We start from the raw sequence: 20,082 nt of genomic DNA, 5'->3' as shown, positions 1-20,082 counted from the left end.
TCATTCTTCCCCTCCTGCTAACTTCTTCTTTTTTTTTTTCTTAACATGTATCGCACTATTTGTTTCAGAAGTACAGATCTGTGATTCAACAGTCTTGCACAATTCACAGTGCTCACCATAGCACATACCTTCCCCAATGTCTATCACCCACCCACCCCATCCCTCCCACCCTCCACCACTCCAGCAACACTCAGTTTCTTTCCTGAGATTAAGAATTCCTCATATCAGTGAGGTCATATGATACATGTCTTTCTCTGATTGACTTATTTCACTCAGCATAACACCCTCCAGTTCCATCCACGTCATTGCAAATGGCAAGATCTCATTCCTTTTGATGGCTGCATAATATTCCATTGTGTATATATACCACATCTTTATCCATTCATCTGTCGATGGACATCTTGGCTCTTTCCACAGTTTGGCTATTGTGGACATTGCTGCTATAAACATGGGGGTGCACGTACCCCTTCGGATCCCTACATTTGTATCTTTGTGGTAAATACCCAGTAGTGCAATGGCTGGATCGTATGGTAGCTCTATTTTCAACGGTTTGAGGAACCTCCATACTGTTTTCCAGAGTATGGAATGCACCAGCTTGCATTCCCACCAACAGTGTAGGAGGGTTCCTCTTTCTCCGCATGAACTCAGCCTTTTATATGCTGTTCTGAATTGCTCAGGCTGAGGCTCTGCAGACCACGTTTTTCCTTTGCGAAGTGGGTCCATATTAGGCTCTGTTCATAAGGAGCAGTGTGGAATATGTAGGCCAGAGCAACCGAAAGGGACTTGCTCTTTCTCACCTCCTTGTTGTTCCAGCGGGTACAGTTGTCAAGCAGTTTACTCCAGTATCTCCAGTTGATTGCAGTTTCTAGTCTTTTCCGGCACTCCCAGAAACGGCTTGATTGCACCCTGTCAGAGGTGCCAGCACCAGCCAGGTAGCACCCTCTCCTTAGAATCTGAGAAGCAGCTCTGCAGATCATCCTCCATGGGACCTTCAGAGCTCCAGATCCCAGCCCCAGGTGCCATCTCCTGCACCCACTGTCTCTGTGGCGCCTCAGGGTCCTCTTTCATCTTCTAAGTCAAACGAGACCTTTTGGCTAATTGTCTGTATTAAAGTCTCCTTGTTAAAACAAACTGGTATGGATTCTATTTCCCCAGGTGGACCCCAATATATAAATTAAAAAGGTGGAATAAGTGCTTTGAAGAAAAAAAAACAACTAGTTTTTGAGAGCAAGAGGTTTGGGTAGGGAAGAATTTTAATAGGTACATCAAAAGGGGCCTCTCTGAGGACACACTCGAGCTGGGCCTTGAGGGTGGAAGGAGTTAAACATGCAAATTAGAGATGGGCAGGGATGGCACCAGCATATGAAAAGCTTTTGCATTTGGTTTGGCCTGGGATGGCTGCAGCACAGATAAAGCCATTGACAGTGCTGCCCTCGTCTTTGGAGGAAGGACCACAGGACTTACTGATGGACTTACAATGTGTGTTCAGTAGGGGACAGTTAAGACTGAGGGGTTGTGGGAAACAGAGAAATCTAGAAGAACCACCTTATTTCTAGCTGGAGCATCAGGGGCAATTATAAAGCATTCCAATGAGATGAGCAAGACTTAGAGAGGAAAGAGTTTTGGACGCTGTGTCAGGAATGACTTGGGCTGCCAGTAACAGAAAATGTGACTATATTGGTTTAGACATGTACACCTTCATTTATTTCAAATAACGTGGCCACTGAAATAAAGCCTTTGAGGGCTAGCGAACTAGGCTAACAGTACCATCAGAGATCCATGTTTTTCCTCTATTTCCTCTCTGCCACCCTTGGTGCTGTAACTTTCAGCCTCATTTGTATTACCTCACGATCACCAAGTGATTGTGGAACCTGCAAGCCTTATATCTGTGTTCGGGTCCTCAAGAAGGATGAAAGGAAAAGACAACACCAGGAGATACCGATTTATATGTCGTTGGCCAGAATTGTGTTACGCAGATCCATGGAAACCACCAGGTATCAGAGTGGATGGGAAACTGAGCTGTGACCTTTGATGGCCTCATAGGAAAGGAGGCAGGGGAAAAAGGCAGCTGGAAATAGAATTTAGGTCAGCAACCTACTACCAAAAGGGCAAAATCAGTTTTAGACATCTTTATTCTGATGCGTCCTAGACCCAAGTAGAAATATCCAGTTTGCAGTGGTATATACACATTTGGATTTTGGAGGAGAGCTCCTAACTGGATATGTACTTTTGAGACCTGTAAGCATATAGGTGGTATCTACAGTAGCAGGGATTTATGGTATCACATGGAGCAAAGAGTAGAGAACCAAGAGAAAAGGAGAGGAATCCAGAAGTCCCCCTCAGACTGCAATATTTCAGTGCTAGCTCAGTGAGGAGAATCGAGCAAAGGAGCCTGAGAAAGAATGGCCAGTGGGGAGTGCCATGAATTCTTATGATCTCTAAGAATAATGGTTGATATTGTGAAATAGATGATATATTGACACATACATTATAGTTCACTTTCTAGAGATGGGATGAATATTTGATACTTGTTTATTCTCTTTGGCCAGAAGAGATAGTAAAATTCTGTGTAGAGGAAGTATTTAGTCCATGATCTTTTACCCAGTTCCCATCTTGACTTCTTTTTTGAATTAATTGCAAGTTCTTTATCAATTGAAAATCTCTTCCGGGGCGCCTGGGTGGCTCAGTCATTAAGTGTCTGCCTTTGGCTCAGGTCATGGTCCCAGGGTCCTGGGATCGAGCCCCACATCAGGCTCCCTGCTCAGCGGGAAGCCTGCTTCTCCCTCTCCCACTCCCCCTGCTTGTGTTCCCTCTCTCGCTGTGTCTCTCTCTGTCAAATAGATAAAATCTTTAAAAAAAAAAAAAAGAAAATCTCTTCCTACTTTCCTCACTAGCAGTTCTTGATGGAGGTGGGCAAAGGGGACCAAAGGAGATTGTCATTCATCTTCTCTTTTTACTCTGCTTACTGTCCATTCTTTGTCCTCTCTCCAGTTTTGATTCCCTCTTCTCTTTCTCCTCTCATTTCCCATTCCTCCCTCAATTCTCCATATCACCCCCCCAACTCTGCCTCCTTCTTCTCTCTCCTCTCTGTCTCCTTCAAATTTTTATCTGCTCCTTGCATCCTTTATTACAATATTTCCCTGCCTTCTTAAAATCCAAAAAGCAAAAATGTCCTTGAGAGGTAAAGATAACAAAATCTGTCTACATCTACTGAGAGTAGCAGTTTGTATTTGTGTTATATTATTAGAAAAGGTGACCGCTTGTACCACAATTCAAGGAGGAAGGATGTCAGCGATGCGGGAAAGGAGACAGGAACATCAAATATAACCAGTGTAACTTTGCTGCATACTCCCGGAAATGTAGGCATGTTCACATCCTGTGACTTACAGCTAATTTCTGTAAGACTCCATGGCCAACATCCAGCAACATCCAACGAGCACCTTGCTTCTTCAGCTTGCTCTCAGCCTTCAGCTTGAAACATTTCACCTCACATAGTTGATGAGTTTTCATAATGAGTGGCAAGATATTGAACAGTATTAAAATGATATTTTGACTTACGTTTTACTTTTGCTGCTTGGTGAACAATAAATATGTCAGAGAATCAACTTGGCTACTTTTGTTACTGTTAAGACATGAAGACCTCGGACTTCAAAAGAGACAGTGCTTCTATTTTTGAAGGTCTAAGAGTCATTGACCATAGTTAAGGTATTGTGTACTAGATTATAATCATCATCTGCTTTCTCTGCTCTGAAATCAAGAATAGGAAGCTTCCAGGTAGAAAGAGGCTCCTTAAAGACATCAGAAGACTGTTTGGATTTGAAGGATACTATTTGAGGAAACTAAACTCTCCTGTCTAAAGAAGTGAGTGAAATATGGTCATTTAATTGAGTGTTGGCATCAGAGTGATGTTCACCTCATAGAATTCTCTGGAACAGTTTGTATAGAATTGGTATTTCTTCCTTAAGTGTTTGCATCGGTAAAGCTCTATAAGCCTGGAATTTTCTTTGTGAGAAGTCTCAAAACTACAAATTCATTTTCTTTGATTGAGATAGAAATATTAAGTTGTCTATTCTTAAATGAACTCTGGTAGTTGATCTTTCAGGATATTTGTCCATTTTTTCTAAGTTGTTGAATTTATTAGTGTTAACTTATTCATAACATTCCCTTATTATCTTTTAAATATCTGTATGAAATGATATCATCTCATTCTTGATATTGGTAATTTGTGTCTTCTATTTTCAAGTGGTTTTACTGACTTCCTTTATTGTTCATAGGTTTTCTATTTCTTTGATTGCTGCTCTTAATTATATTTTTATACTTAATTACCTTTAATTAGCTCCTCTCTAGTTTCTTAAAGTAGAAGCTGATGTCATTGGTTGAGTCCTTTCTTCTTTGTTTGTATAGATGTTTAGGGCTATACATTTTTCTGTAAGTAGTGCTTTAACTGTGTCTCATGCATTTGACCTGTTTTATTTCTATTCAGTACAAAATACTTTCTAACTTCCCTTTTTATTATTTTGAACTTTGGGTTATTTAGAAGCTTGTCATTTAACTTAAAAGTGTTTGAGAATTTTCCAGGTATTTTTCTTATTGATTTAAAATTTAAATTCACTGTGGTCAGAGAACATATTTTATATGATTTGAAATATTTTAGATTTGAAATTTGTTCTGTGGACTAAAATATGGTTTATCTGGATAACTGTTTCGTGTGAACCTGAAAAGAATGTATATTCAGCTTTTGGCTATATCATGCTGTAAATGGCATTTAGTTCCAATTAGTTCAAGGTGGTTGACAGTATGGTTCAAGTCCTTTATATTATTTTTTTTTATTGAAACACAATTTACATACCATAAACTTTACCTTTTTAAAGCATACAATCTAGTGGTTTTTAGTATATTAGCAAAATTGTGCAAATTTCATCACTGTCTAATTCCAGACCATTTTCATCATCCCCAAAAGAAATCCCTTCGTAGCCACTCTCCATTTTCCTTTCTTTCATTCCCTGATGTCTTCATTCTGTCTGCTGTTAACAAAAAATACAGATTAAACAAACATTTATTTTTCTCAGTTCTGGAGTCTGGGAAGTCCCAAGATCAAAGTGTCAGTAGATTCAGTGTCTGGTGAGAGCGCACTTTCTGGTTCTTAGATCGCCATGTCCTCATTGTGTCTTCACACGGTGGCAGGTGGAGAGAGACCTCTGAGATCTCTTTTATAAGGGCACTAATCCTACTTATGGCCTAATCACTTCCCCAAGTCCTACTTCCAAATACTATCACTTTAGGTATTAGGTTTTTACATGTGAATTGCGGGGACACAAATATTAAGTCATAGCACCTGGCAACCACTACTCTACTTTCTGTCTCTATAGATTTGACTATTCTGGATATTTTGTATAAATAGAATCATATAATATGTGGCCTTTATGACTGACTTAAGCATAGCATTTTAGCACATAAATAATAATAATAAACGAATAATACTACATTGTATGAATATGTTACACTTTGTTTATCCAGTCTTCAACTCATGGGCATTTGAGTCAATTCCTCTGTGTTCTTGCTGATTTTTCTGTCTACTTGTTCTATTACTAAGAGAGGACTGTTGAATTTTCTGATATAGTTATGGATTTTGTCTGTTTCTCCTTACAATTTTACCTTTTTTTTTTTTTTAGTTTTTGTCTTATGTATTTTAAAGTTCTGTTATTAGGTGAAGAAACATTAAGTATCTTTGTGTCCTCTTGATTATCTGGCCCCTTTACCACTATCAAATCACAATCTTTATTCTTGACCATAGTCCTTACTCTGAAATATCCTTTGTCTGATATTAGTATAGCCATTTCAACTTTCTTTTAATTAGTGGTAGCATGGGATATTTTTTCCATCCATTTGCTTTTAACCTATCTGTGCCTTTATATTATAGGGCATTTCTTGTAGGCAGCATGTAGTTAGGTTTTACTTTCTTATCCAGTCTGACAATCTCTGCTTTCATTTGGGGTATTTATACCACTTACATTTAATGTGATTATTAATATGACTTTAAATATGACATCTTGCCGTTTACTTTCTATTTGTCCCATATGTTCCTTGTTTTCCTTTTTCTTCTCATTCTTCCTTCTTTTGGAATAATTGGGTTTTTAAAATAATTTAATTTTATTCCCTTGTTGGCTTATTAGCTCTAACCCTTGCATTTGAATTTATATTATACATCTTTCTTTAATTGTCATAGTCCGCATTCAGATTATATATTGCTTCATGTCTAATTTAAGAACCTTACAAAAGTAAACTTCCATTGTTCTCCTCTAAGCCTTTGTGCTATATTTCTCATACATTTTACCTTTATGTGTGTTCTGAACTCACAATACATTGATCTTATTTTTGTTTAAGCAGTCAGTTGTCTTTTAAAGAAATATAAATGACAAGAGTCTTTTCTATTTACCCACTTAGTTATCATTGTATTTACCATTGCCAGTGTTCTTCATTCATTCTTCTAGATCCATCTTTCCATATGATATCATTTTCCTTCTGCTGGAAGGACTTTTACCAATTCCTATAGTGAAAGGCTGCTGTTGCTAAATTCTTTCATCATTTATACTGAAAAAATTTTGATTTCATCTCATTTTTGAAATACGTTTTTGCTGCATATAGAATTCTAGGTTGATGGTAAAGATACTGTTCCACTGTCTTCTGACTGTAATTTTGTCTAACAAGAAGTTCTGTTGTATTCTTATTACTGATCTTCTGTATATAATGTTTTTGTCCTCTGGCTGCTTCTAAGATTTTTCTCTTCATCAGCATTTTTCAGAAATTTTATTACAATGTACTTTGGTATGGTCTTTTTCCATATTTTTGTGCTTGACATTTTTTAAGCTTCTTAGGTTTATGGTTTTATAGTTTTCATCAAATTTGCAAATTCGTCTGTTATTTTGATTGTTTTTATATCCCTACCCCCTTTCTCTCCACTGGAAAGCCCAATATGTGTATATTGGGCCTTTTTTGGTAGGCTGACAATGAAATGATAGCAAAATATTCAGGTTAGAAGGTTCTGCAGATTGTTAGAAAGTAAGGATTACAACTCAGAAGAGAGGTCTGGGATGAAATATACATTTGGGACATATCTGAATAGAGGTGGTAGTTGAAGCTCTAAGAGTTTTTGATTACTCTGAATGATAATGACATAAAAAGACAGAAGTGAAGTGTTTAAATGCTATTTGTAGTCTTGATATACGGAAATAAAATAATTAGTGTTTGTCCTTGGTTTTATTTTTATTTTAGGTTGGTTTATGTTGAATGTTCTGTATCTTCTCTGCATATTAGTTTGTGTATTTTATTATCAGTATTTTGAAAATGGATTATCTGGGACTGAAGGGAGATGGGCAATTACACTTACTTGGTTTTTTTTTTTTTCAGCTATTCTGAGCTTATTTATTTATTTGTATGTTCCAGTGGTTAAATATTTGCATTAAATGTCCCCCCCTCAAAAAAAAAGACAGAAGTGGTTTGCCCTTATATCCTGATTGTATGCAGATGATTGGCTACTAGTAAAAACATCAATAATCACACATACCCTCATCATGGAAGTGTATTTATGTAATCACTAGCCTCTTTGCCAGTTCTCAAACCTGCTCAGTTTGGGGACATTATATTCTCTCATACTTGGCTGCTCTTCCCCCAGATATTCACCCTGTGAACTTCTAGTTTCATTTAGTTCTCTGATCAAATGGTACCTGCTCAGAGCTGACAAACCAATCTGAAGCAGCCTACACTATTACTCTCTGACTCTTTTTAACCCTGCTTTAGTGTCCATCATAGCACTTATCACTACTTGGTAAATGTTAGTGTGTGATTTCAATCTCTTCTCTCTACCTAGAATGTAAGCTCCGTGAAAGCAGAAACATTCTTGTCTTATTTCCTGCTTGATCACCAGTACTTTGCTTATAAGATATACTTAATTATGTGTGCTGATCAAATTCATAAGGTTTTTTTCTTTAAGACTAACACTTATAGTGAAATTACGGAAATATTTTGGAAAATAACATAATGGGAAAAGTTACATATATTATTTTGAGCATTAAAAACATGCAAGGATATATTAGGAAAGATTTTTATGTAAATTAAACGCCATAAGACTTCTTTGGCATTTAATACAAGCAAGCTTTGTCCCTGTGGTCCCCAGTCATTGGAGCCAGTTGGTGCCACATCAGGTAGAATGAGAACGGAGAAGACCAGGTGCTTCAGCCCCTGGGGAGATCAGAACATTGGGCCTCATGAAGCAGAGAGAAAAGAAAGAAGGGGAGATTATGCCTATTTCCATATTTTTAACCACTAATTCTAAGCCACAGTAAGTAGGTAGTTGTAAAATTCAGAGAGTGATGAGTCCAATATCCACTTTTTAGTGCTCACATTATGTGATCACTATGCAGCCTAATATTCTTGCTCCCCTTATTTTCTAACGTTCCTTTACAGGTTCCTTTTCTCTCATATACTCATTCAGTGTGGTGGTTCTCCATGGTTCTTTCCTTGGCTCCCAGCTCCTTTTCCTAACAGTCTTTCTCTGGGTGATGTAGATATTTTGTATATGAACTCTCTTGCCCTGATGTCTTTTGGAAGCATTTGACCCACATAGCTCACCATCTAATACTTATCTCTATGATGTCCTTTAGACATCTGAAATTTGGCATGGGCCAAACTGATGGATAGGGGTCAGGGTTTGGGCATCACTGAGTAATAGAGATGTAGTTAATGATAGGATAAAAGAAGGCTCAGACGTGAAGGGAGGGTGTCCATTGCACTGGTTGCTTGCTAATAATTTCAAAAGCTGATAGTTCAAAATGTCCCAGTGTCAAAAACATTAGCCTCAAACTATCATGGTATCAGTGTACCATGTACTGAATAGCTATTTCTTCAATGCCTGGCTCAAACAATCCCCAGTTACTGAAGTCTGATGGTGTAACATTTGGAAAACAGTGTCTTTCCTTTTCTTTTCCTGACTTCTAATTGATCAGCTCTGAAACATAACAATGTGTGTGTAGCAGCAGGAAGGGGTCCAGGCCTGCTAGGCATCATGCTAATGGACTAGTCTGATTACTACAGGTTTCGTGGCTCAGTAGTGCTACCCATTTAATTTACTTCCACATTTTGGTTTGTTATTTATTTTTAGGTCTTCTTAGGATAACTACATTGAGCTGGACCTGAAAATCAGTGTTTAGTGGACTAGATCATGAAAAGAAAAAGCCTCATAGGCTGGGGATTTTAGAATTTGTCCACTTCGAGTGAATGAATATCTACTGATGTCCATGTGAAAGACAGGAAAATTGCCAATATGTCTTGAATAAAAGCACCTTCGGGTAGATGTTTACAGTTGTATAGAAAGGAAGTTGTGGAACATCAAGGTCATAAAATTGATAACAAGTGACTGTAATGATCCTAGTAGAGTAAAGTGATTTCAGACATGTAACAAATATTTATCAAGTGTCTAGGATGTGTCAAATACTGAGAGCCAAGAAATTCAGCAGTGGGGTTGGTGGAGGGAGGGGGTAGGGGCAGACTCTGTGCAGTCAAGGGAAGCGCATTAGGGATAATGAAAGACAACTAGGCTTGGCGTTAAGGAAGCTTCCTTGCAGAAGGTGACACCTAAACTAAGACCTAAAGGACAATCAGGAGATAGCCAGGCAGATGTGCCTGAGTAGGTTACGTGTCTGACTCTTGGTTTGGGCTCAGGTCATGAACTCAGGGCCCTGACCTCAGGGTCATGGGATTGAGCCCCACACCAGGCTCTGCGCTCAGCGTGGAATCTAATTGGGAGTCTCTCTCTCCCCCCTCTCCCTCTGCCACTCCCCCTGCTCTCTCTCTCTCTCAAATAAATAAATAAATCTTTTTTAAAAAAGAAAAAGGAGATAACCAGGCAAAGAGGCTGAGGGAATGGTGTTGCAAACAGGGGACAGTATGTATGAGGACCCGGAGGATAGGGTATATTCAAGAACCTGAAAGAAGACAAATACTGCTTAAGTCTAAGTGTAAATGGGGAAGGGCAAGAGGAAGTTAGTACCTGTGAGCAAAGGTCAGATGATGCAGGGCTTTGTATGACAAGTTGAGGAGTTTGGACCATAGCCTAACAAAGCAGATACCCACAATATCAGAATACCATCTTGGAAGGCAGAAATGACACTGATTTTTCCCCAAACCATAGGGTAGTGCAAGAATTTCCCAGCTGCAGCAGAATATGGGAAGCAGCATGCTGAGGTTCAGGATATAGGAGTTGATTTCAGGAAGCACATGTCTGTGAGTTACAGAATTAGCAGCGCTCTCCAGTGTTTCATTAAGGCTTCCATAGCTTTAAATTGAAATTCAGCTCCTGTAGCTTTGCATTTTGTGATTCTCCCAGTAGAGAAGGGAATTAAGCAAATGAGAGAGCCTCAAATGAAAGGAAGCACAGAAGATGGTAAATTGCCCGTTGCAATCAAGGCTGGCGAAGGTGTGACTGCAGCGATTGACCTATGCTGTTGCCATGGAAACCAAAGCTCTGTGGTCCTGGAGTGCTTTCCCTTTCTAAGGACTGATCGGTTTTAAAGAATAGCTAAGACTGCAAATTACCAAAGTTGGATCATCCATTGCCACGGTGGTGTATTCCACATTCTTTTTAGTGACAGAGACAATGGGTCCGAGGTAGGCTCCCCAGAAGCCCAGAAGCTGTCAGAGGTTAAAGCTCAGGGAAGGACAGAGTTTAGCTGTTGTCTCAGGCCCACCTCCCCAGCTCCATACTATACTGGACAGACATATTAATTGTGATACTCAGAATTTAGGAGGAGGGTTATCATTAACTGGGTTTTATATATTAACATATCTTAATATGTTAATATGTAAAACATAACATATAAATAATCAAATTAGGAGACCTGAAACCCATGAAGCAAATACATACAAATGTACTTTCTCTTTTTCTTCCGAGGTGTGTATGAGGAGACTGTAGTTCTTTTTAGGTTCCTGGCATTGGACTGCCTTCGGAGCACCAAGCACCATAATAATGCTTTGTGTGAATTATCTCTCCTTGTTCACCCACAACCCTGTCGCATAGATATTGTTGTTATCCCCATTTTATAGGAGAAGATTGAAATTTAGGGAAGTTAAAATTTGACCATATTTCTTAGTGTTAATTTAGAAAAATGGAGGCAGTATTTGAACCCAATCATTTGGCCACCAGAGACTTGCTTGGGTTTTTTTTTTTATTATTATTACAGTATTTTTGGTAGCTCGCAGTATCTTCTGCCTTAATATCATGGAATTTCAAATCTAGGGAATAAGTTAGATGTCATTTAAACTGACTTCCTGGAGTGCCTGGGTGGCTTAGTTGGTTAAGCGACTGCCTTCGGCTGAGGTCATGATCCTGGAGTCCCCGGATCGAGTCCCACATCAGGCTCCCTGCTCGGCAGGGAGTCTGCTTCTCCCTCTGACCCTCTTCCCTCTTATGCTCTCTATCTCTCATTCTCTCTCTCTCAAATAAATAAATAATATCTTTAAAAAAATAAAAATTAAAAAAAAAATAAATAAACTGACTTCCTCACTTTGTAAATGAGAACAGTGAGCCCCAGGAAGTTTCTGTGACTTCTGCAAGTGAATTAATTCCTTCAGGGAATTAATGACTAATTGAGACCAGAACTCTGGACTTTTCAACATATCTTGCTGCCTTTCTTATCGACTGAAAATATAAACTTTGTGTTTGTCTTTCAATCCAGGTCTTTCTTCTAGCAACCTCTTGAGTCTCCTTTAAGACCTCACCTTTTCTCTGTTCTGTTTTAGTTGAGCATTCTCTTCTCTGCATCTAGAAACGGTGCTGATTTTTCCCAACATGAAGCAAAGGCAGTCCTAAAAAAAGCAGAATATACAGGTTTCTTAATGCATGTGGCTCTTGCAGGGCTGGAACTCTGCAAGGAGAGCAATCAGTCAGGAGTGGAGTGAAGCACATGTCCTCATGGCCATTCTTTCCTAAAATGCCCTCTTTTGTTATCTTGTCTCGTTGGGGAGAATTTGTCTAGACTATATACACTTTTAACTCAATTATCTGATAAGAGAAAAACCTGAGAAGTGGAAGAAGGTGGGGGGGGAGGGAGAAGGGGGAGGGAGTGGGTAAATGGCTGTGGCAATTGCTTTGCAGCAGGATGGCTGGAGAGTGCCTTCAAAGGGACAGCTAATGACAATGTGTAAATATCCTCTCCCAGCTGGAATGTCCAGGGCCTGGAAGCTATTTTCAGTTTCTTTGTACCAGGAGACTTCAAGGAGAACATTGTGCCTTACGGAGGAGCAAGGGAAGAACCTGACATTCCATTGAAGGGAGAATCTCCTTCTAAAACGCAAGAGATGAAAAAGCAAAAGCAAAGCAATTGCTACTTTTTAGTTCGCTAGATCAACTAAGAAAGTCTTCCAGCAAGAATCTGGGAGAGGAGTGGAAAAGAGGAGAGGGAAAATTTAACCAAGGGAGACTGAAGAGATGCACAAGAAAGGAAGCCTCAGTGCAGTGATAGGAGCCCTTCGGTGGTAATCAAGAGAAGGTCCTGTCCAAAGTTGCAAATGTGGCATCTGTAGAGCCTAGGCAGGGGACATGTAGTTGTGAATTGGATCTGCTAAAGAGCAGCTGTGCGCTGAGTCTTGTATGTGGAGCAAGCAGAAGAGTTGCCCAAAATGTCCTACTTTTTGGGACCCTCTGCCACACAAACAGTAATCCCTTAGCTCTACGTCACAACACAGTGGTTGTTTCTGTCACTTCTAATGCCTCATGCAGATCTGTAAAAAGGGTAAGTATGGCCTAATCTTACCAATGAAACAGTTTGTAATTCAAGGGTAGTATCGTACTAAAGGAAACCAGAGGGGAAGTGGGACTCTCTTCATTTAAGAACGATTTTCGTTTCCTCTTTTAATTAGCTGTGTTGCTTAATATAACAATGCCTTCTTCACCCACATGTGTGGAAAAAGAAAGCTGTGAGGCTTCATTGAGGAAGAATCTCTCCAATTGCACTTAATGGGAAAAAAATAAAAGCTGTAATAAAGATTGCTTATTTTTAACATGTGGGTTGAGATTTTACTCTCGCCCCCTTTTCAAAGACCAGATTAAATCCCAGGTCATTTATGAAGCCTTTTTAATACCAGCAGTCCAAAATGACCTATCCATTTGCCCACTTCCTTCCTTTATCCATCTACCCATCCATTTATTCACCTAGCCACCCATTCATCCAAGACATACTTATTGAGAGCCTGCTGGTTATTAGGCATTGTGACAGAGACAGAGGACTCAGCACTGGATACAAACATGCAATGCCTGCAGTCTAGATGAAAGCCCAAAATAAAAAATCACACAAACAAGTGCATAATTAGAAATATAAATAAATGCTCTGAAGGAAAAAAAAACATGGTGATATTAAAGCTTATAAAAGAAGATCTTGAACTTGACTTCTTCAGGCAGTCAGGGCAGACAACTTACACTGGATTCCCAATGTACTAATTATATAAACAGAATTTACCTAGAAAGAAAACAAGAATTAATGACACCCTTTCTGCAAAAGAGGCCCATTATTATAGAACATTATCATTTGTGTTGGGTTGTTTGTTTGAAAGAAAGGGCAAAATCTCAAATTGTTTTGAAAGGTTTGTAAACTGCTATTTAAAATAATTAGAAAGAAACATGAAAATGTTGGCTGGGAAAATTCCACAGAGATTAGCGTTCTTTACACAGGTCTGGCACAAACTTAAATATTTCTTTGCAGTGTCATAGAGTGGAAGAAATAATTGCTAAAACATACCACAGACCTGTAGTTGTATCGCAGTCCTAGTGAATATTGGCTGTGTAGCCTTGCAAAAGTTATTTATCCTCTCTGAGCCAGAAAATCCACAGCTGAGAAGTAGTAATAATAACTCTGAAAGGTTATTGTGAATACTGAATGTGGGGTGTCTGGGTGCCTCAGTCTGTTAAGTGTCTACCTTTGGCTCAGGTCATGATCCCAGGGTCCCGGGATCAAGCCCCGCATCGGGCTCCCTGGAGAGCCTGCTTCTCCCTCTCCCTCTGTCCCTCCCCTGCTTGTGCTCGCTCACTCTCTCTCAAATAAATAAATAAAATCTTTAAAAAATGTAAGTGAAAATACCTCCAACATTAAAGTTATTTAATGCCTGAGATGCATGTAAAACATTCATCTGCTGAATGATTTGTCTCAGTTACCTTACCTACCTATCCTTGCTGGGCTCTTAAAGACTACTTTGTATGATTTTTTTTTTCTTCAAAGACTGTGCTTTGAAATATTTTTCTCATTAAACCAGCTTAATTTATTCTATAATAATTCTCTTTGAGATTTCCAATGATCATGCACTTTTAACTACCAGTCAGAACTTCTGATTGGCATGATTACAACTGAATTTATATATTTTTCAAATGAAAGAAACCAGAGTTACCTGCACCATTTTCATGACAGTTTTTGTAATTCAAAATAGCTGCCCCTCATGTGAACAGTGAAGCAGCTTTTGTCCAAATTCCTTTCCAGGAAAACCAAGGGCAAGAATGCCGAGCCAAGAGCAAGGTTGAAGGAAGTTGGACTGAAGATAGATGAGGTATGTGCCCCACCCCACCCGCAACAGTCCAGAGGGTCCCAATGCACTAAGAAGATCTAGTTCCCTAATTTCAACCTGTGTTGATGAAAAAAACGTGAGTATATATCTCTATATAGACTCAAAACCATATTCTTTGTTGTTTCTCAGGTTTTTATTGATTCTACCATTAAGTCATTGACTCACATGTGTGTTATGATTCTGTTGTTACAGTGAGATCTCATCTTCTGAAACTTGTCAGACTTATTTTTCAATGAGCTCTAAAACAAAGGGTATTAAAATAGCATGGTCAAGTCTACATTTCTGCCCTAAAGTCATCAGCTTTTTCTACACCTTGCTTCCTGTCCTTGGCTGCTACATTTTGCAAGCTGCCCTCCACAGAGCATTATGGAGTTCCTTGAAATATTCTCATGATAGATGCAAAAGTAATATCTTAGGGGAAAAAAGTCCGGAAAATTTATATACACTCCCTTCTGGCCATGGCATATTGATATCAGTGATCCTCTTTTCAATTACCAAGGTTGTTCATATGGCCTGGAGTTACTTCCCTCACTTTAAGCTGCTAGTTGAGTGTGTGCACTTGCCTAGGAGTAAGGATGGCAGAGGGCTGTTGTTGCCCAGGTCAAGGTGATTTAAGGGAGTCAAAAGTCCCACTTATACATCCCTCCTGCCTGTCACAGAGTTTAAAACTCCCACCAGTACAGAATTTTCCCCTGTTCCACAGTCTCTAGAATTACTTTGTTTGGATGTACAAAGGTGTACAAAAATGTATAAAATCCATATGTGATGTGATCTTCAACCATTACTGCTTCTTAATACTTTCAAGAGTTAATGTCTCACATAAGTGATAGGGATTTGGAGAAGAACCACTACACAGTTGATCAACTAACGAACTGCTTGCTTCAAAGACAAATGGTAGCTGAGTGCAGAGGTTCTGGGATACTGGCTAGATTTGGGGGAGGGATACCATGCAAGTTTAGACAGCTTTGGGTAAAAAGATAACTTGAGGAAATAATGCCAGACTGTCTTCGTATTGCTTCTATGTTCTTCCATCCTGGCCCTCGATTATCCATTTTAATCTCTGACTTTCATCACTATGTCTACTTAATTTGCAGTGTCTCTCATGGCCCTCCAGGCATTCGTGCACGCAGTAGCTCAGCACAGTATTAAACTGAGGATACGGATATGCAAAACGCAATTCTCTGCCTCAGAGGAGTTTCCGTTCTGCTTAACCTTACAAACACTTTTTTTCACTTTCAAATCATGGACTAATATTGCCACCCACTTGTTAATTTGCATTATTGTGCCTGTAAACCCTTGAAACCCAGTATCATCCTAGGTACAACGTGCATCCCTTTATTTAAGAAAAAGAGCTTTCCTATGCCAGTGACCATTCTAGACTGTAGCGACACCAAGATGATCTCAAAGAACTCAGAGACTATTGGGAAAGCCACAAAAATTAACCAACAGTTTTAGTATACCATGATAAGTGCTGTCTTTAGTAGAACTGCAGGTTCGTAGCTATGTGAACAGAGATGAGGAAGCCTACATCTGCCTGAGGGGGTAAAGTGCGTTATCTGGAAGAAAGTCATGTTGAGCTAAGATTGAAGGATGACACAAGGTTTCATGGCTGTGGAAGTTCCTGGAAATATTGGATACAAGATATACATGTCTTGATATGAGAAACAGTCTGGGCATGATCACTCTGGGGACCCTGTAGGGCATCATGAGAAAACAAGAAGCATCGTGATAAATTCTGAGCAACCAGATGTCAGAGGGAGTTTTGATGCTTGGAAAACACTAAAAGTGAGAGAGAGCCCCAAGAAGGAGAGGTGGAAAGCTGATAAAATAAACATACATGCACACTTTTTCTTAGTATTTTGTAGAAAATATATATGTGAGTATGAATAGGCATTTCAAACAGGAAATTTAATAAGGAGATTGGTTACAAAAGTGTTGCAGGATATTTAATAAGGGGGTTGGTTGCAAAAAGGAGTAGATAATTTTACTCAGAAGATCAGTAACTGCAGGAATCTGTTCCCTGCCCTGTTGCAGGGAGAACCAAAGGGAAATGGGGCAGCCTAGAGTCCCCAGCTACCGTGCCGCTGGGACTGCTGTCTGGGAAATCAAGCTGTGTGAGCAGGAATCCAGGAAGGAATGTTCAGCAGCCACTTTTACTGCAGGAGTCCCACCAGAGGGCAGAACTAAAAGCTTCTCACTACATCCCACCTTCCCACCTAACAAAAAGGCAACTGACAAGGGGGTCTGGAAGTTTGCAAAATTTGAGTACAGCTTCCCATCTCCAGTGGTATAGAGGAGAATGTAGAAAAATGACTATGGGGTCGAGAGATTGTAGACACTTTGTGGTGACCACATGTCCTGACTTGGGAAATCTCTTGCCCTCAATCCCTTCTTCCTCCACCACCAGCTCTCCATCCACAAAGAACAATATGGAGGACACACACATACTTTGTTTTCATTTTCTTCCTCATTACCCACATATGTAGTCACGTCTACTCTCAGGAAATGGGAAATCTCTCTAAGTATGTCCTAGAAGTAGAGAAGAGAAAGTATGAACAAAGAGGAGAGATGCAGGTTCAGGAGTGAGCCTTTAACAAGCTGAGAAGGCTAGTAGTAATTATCTCAGAAAAATAATAGTCTCCTCCACTCCCCATCATTCTTTACCTACACAAAGAAAAGAACGTACCCACTTATTTTATGCATTTATGCTTTCCTCTTAATATTTTTAGGTCACATACCTGCTTCACTCCCACTGTTACAGATGTAAGTAGAAACTAAGTTGTATTTTTACAACCAACAGTTTCTGATAATAAAATGTGACAAAGCTAACTCCAAGAAGCAGCTATTCATGTTGTTCAAATATGCTCAATTGTACATATTTAGGTAGAAAAATAAGATGCATCTGTTTCAAAAGGAGATTAAATGGCTAAAGATTAGAGAACAATGACGACTAGAAAACTCAACAGAACAAAAATAGATACATAGCCAAAGAAAGAAGTTTGGGTTTTCAATTTAATTTGTGGAAGAGTTCTAGTCTTAATAAGAAAAACAATTACATTTGTTGATCTTTAAGAGATTAATATAAAAATGACAAAGAAGTTAAAGTAAACACAGTAAAAAAAATGTATGCTTTTGCTTTTTCATTTCTTTTTCCTCTGTGTAACCTTGAATTTTTAAAGGTACCACATGCTAGTGGTCCACAATTATACAATATTCTTTTGGGTACATGTAAAATAGTAATTAGTGTCACTTGTTTGGAAATTTAGGATAAGACATCACGAAATTCCAGGACTTAAGACTATAAAGCAAAATTCATACCCTTCAATTAATTTGCAAAATTATAAAAGCATCCTATAACTACTAGATATCTGGGGGCAATTTTCATGGCATGGGCTCCTAAGAGATTTATTTAAGGGGTTGGAAGGATTTTCCATAATCTCATCTCTGAGGTGATTCTATCTAGTAAGAGAGTCCTGCAGACTTTTTCCCTAGTTGTTTCCTCTTGCTAGAATGCTTTCCCCAAGATATCCACTTAGATGATTTCCTCACTCTCTTCAAGTATGGCCACTGGAAGTGCCTCATTCACTTTATAATAGCAGCTGACACTTTCCCAAGGCAGCAAATGTCTTAAGACATCAATTAACCAAAAAGGGCAACTCTAGTAGAAATATTTTTAAAAATGTAGCAGTAATATACATGGTTCAATATTCAAAAGATAGAAGAGAGTTTATGGTGAAGTTTTCCTTCTCATCCCCTTCTATACTTCCCACTCTCACTTCACGATGCCAGCAAAGTCAGTGAGATCTGAGGACATAATCTACACATTAGTGGTGGATCACTCCACAGGATGGGGCATACAGCCGGTTCCTCCATTAATGAAAATATGGAGAGTTTACCCTATTACAGGACACAGGCCCCTGAGACATGTTACACAGTTTAATGGACCGTGATATTTCATTTTCTATCGCATATGGATGATTACTTTAAAGAAATCCCTGAAGCACCAAAACATTACGTTGTGATGTAGAGTGAGTGTTATTTCTTTGGAGAGCAGTGATCAGTTCTTTAATGCCTGTGGGGGAACACCTCATGGAGAAGAACATCCATGACTATTTGTATTTTATTTAATGGTTGTATTAGTCAGGATTATACAAAAGAAAAGAAAAAAATATATATATATATGTACACCCATATGTAAACAGATTTATTATAAGGAGTTGGCTCACATGATTATGAAGGCTAAGTCACATGATCTGCCATCTGCAAGCTGGAGACCCAGGAAGGCAGGTGGTGTGTAGTTCACCTGAGAGCCAGAGAGCTGATGGTGTAGATTCCTGTATGGATCTGCAAACTGAGCACCAGAAGTGCCAAGGGGAGGAGATTTTTATTCAGTTCAAACACTGAAACAGGGACAACAGGAATCCGCCCTTCCTTCACCCTTTTTTTCTCTTCAGGCCCTCCAGCGATTGGGTGATACCCATGTATATGGGGAAGGGCTGTTTATTTTATTTAGTTCACTAACTCAAAGGCTGATATTTTTGGGAAACAACCTACAGACACATGCAGAATAATGTTTCACCTGCCATATTGGCATCCTCTTGTCCAGTCAAGTTGACACAAAATTAACCATCACAATGGTCAATTTGTTAAACTTACATATTTAACAAACGAAACATAAATAACACATGAATGATTAATTTTCCTTTCAATGTAAATGCGAAGTAGGAATTTACTGTGACTCATTTTTGCAAATACTTCAAACCCTCTAAAGAGGCAAAACTTACACATAAACTTAGCAGATTTATTATTCTACTAACAGAACTATAGTTTCAGTAACATCGACTTAATTAATTCCTTTTTTGCTTCCCACTTGATGTTAATACCTTCCAGGGATATATCTTTGCTAATTTTGATATATGACTAGAGCTGTAGTAATATTTATTTTGATAACTTCTTACAGTCGGAATAATCTTACCAGATGCACAAATCATAGAATACCTTTTCAGACCAGCCAGGGATTTTCATTAGCAACAGATGGGACAAAGAATTTGACTGCTTTCCCCAAAGTGAGTGCTCTTTTAGTGAACACATTTTATTTGTTATTTCACTGACTCTAAGTCCTCATTTCTTGTATGGATATTATTTTTGGCATTATTTTGTCTCCTGGTGTCTTCCCCCAGACATAATGTATTTTTAGATAATCACTTAGCTAGCATTTCATACTTCAGTCTTGTCATTATACAATGTCATTATGCTATGACCTAGTCTGTTAGCATTATTATAAACAGATGTATTCCTTATTAGAATTTTATTATTATCAGTGGTGCTATCTAGGAGCTTTACCTTCTGGCCATAGGGGCTAACTGTAGGTGGTTAGCTCTCCTCATAAAGAACGTTGATTTATTATTTATTATCCTGGAACAGTGTTGATTTCCTTTTCTACCTGACCTTGTGTTGTGGCCACTGATACCGACTACT

The sequence above is a fragment of the Callorhinus ursinus genome, unplaced genomic scaffold (assembly GCF_003265705.2).
Source record: "Callorhinus ursinus isolate GAN/ISIS: 27379988/994484 unplaced genomic scaffold, GSC_fseal_2.0 scaffold23, whole genome shotgun sequence".
Taxonomy (NCBI): Eukaryota; Metazoa; Chordata; class Mammalia; order Carnivora; family Otariidae; genus Callorhinus; species Callorhinus ursinus.
Note: the sequence above shows the minus strand (reverse complement) of the source record.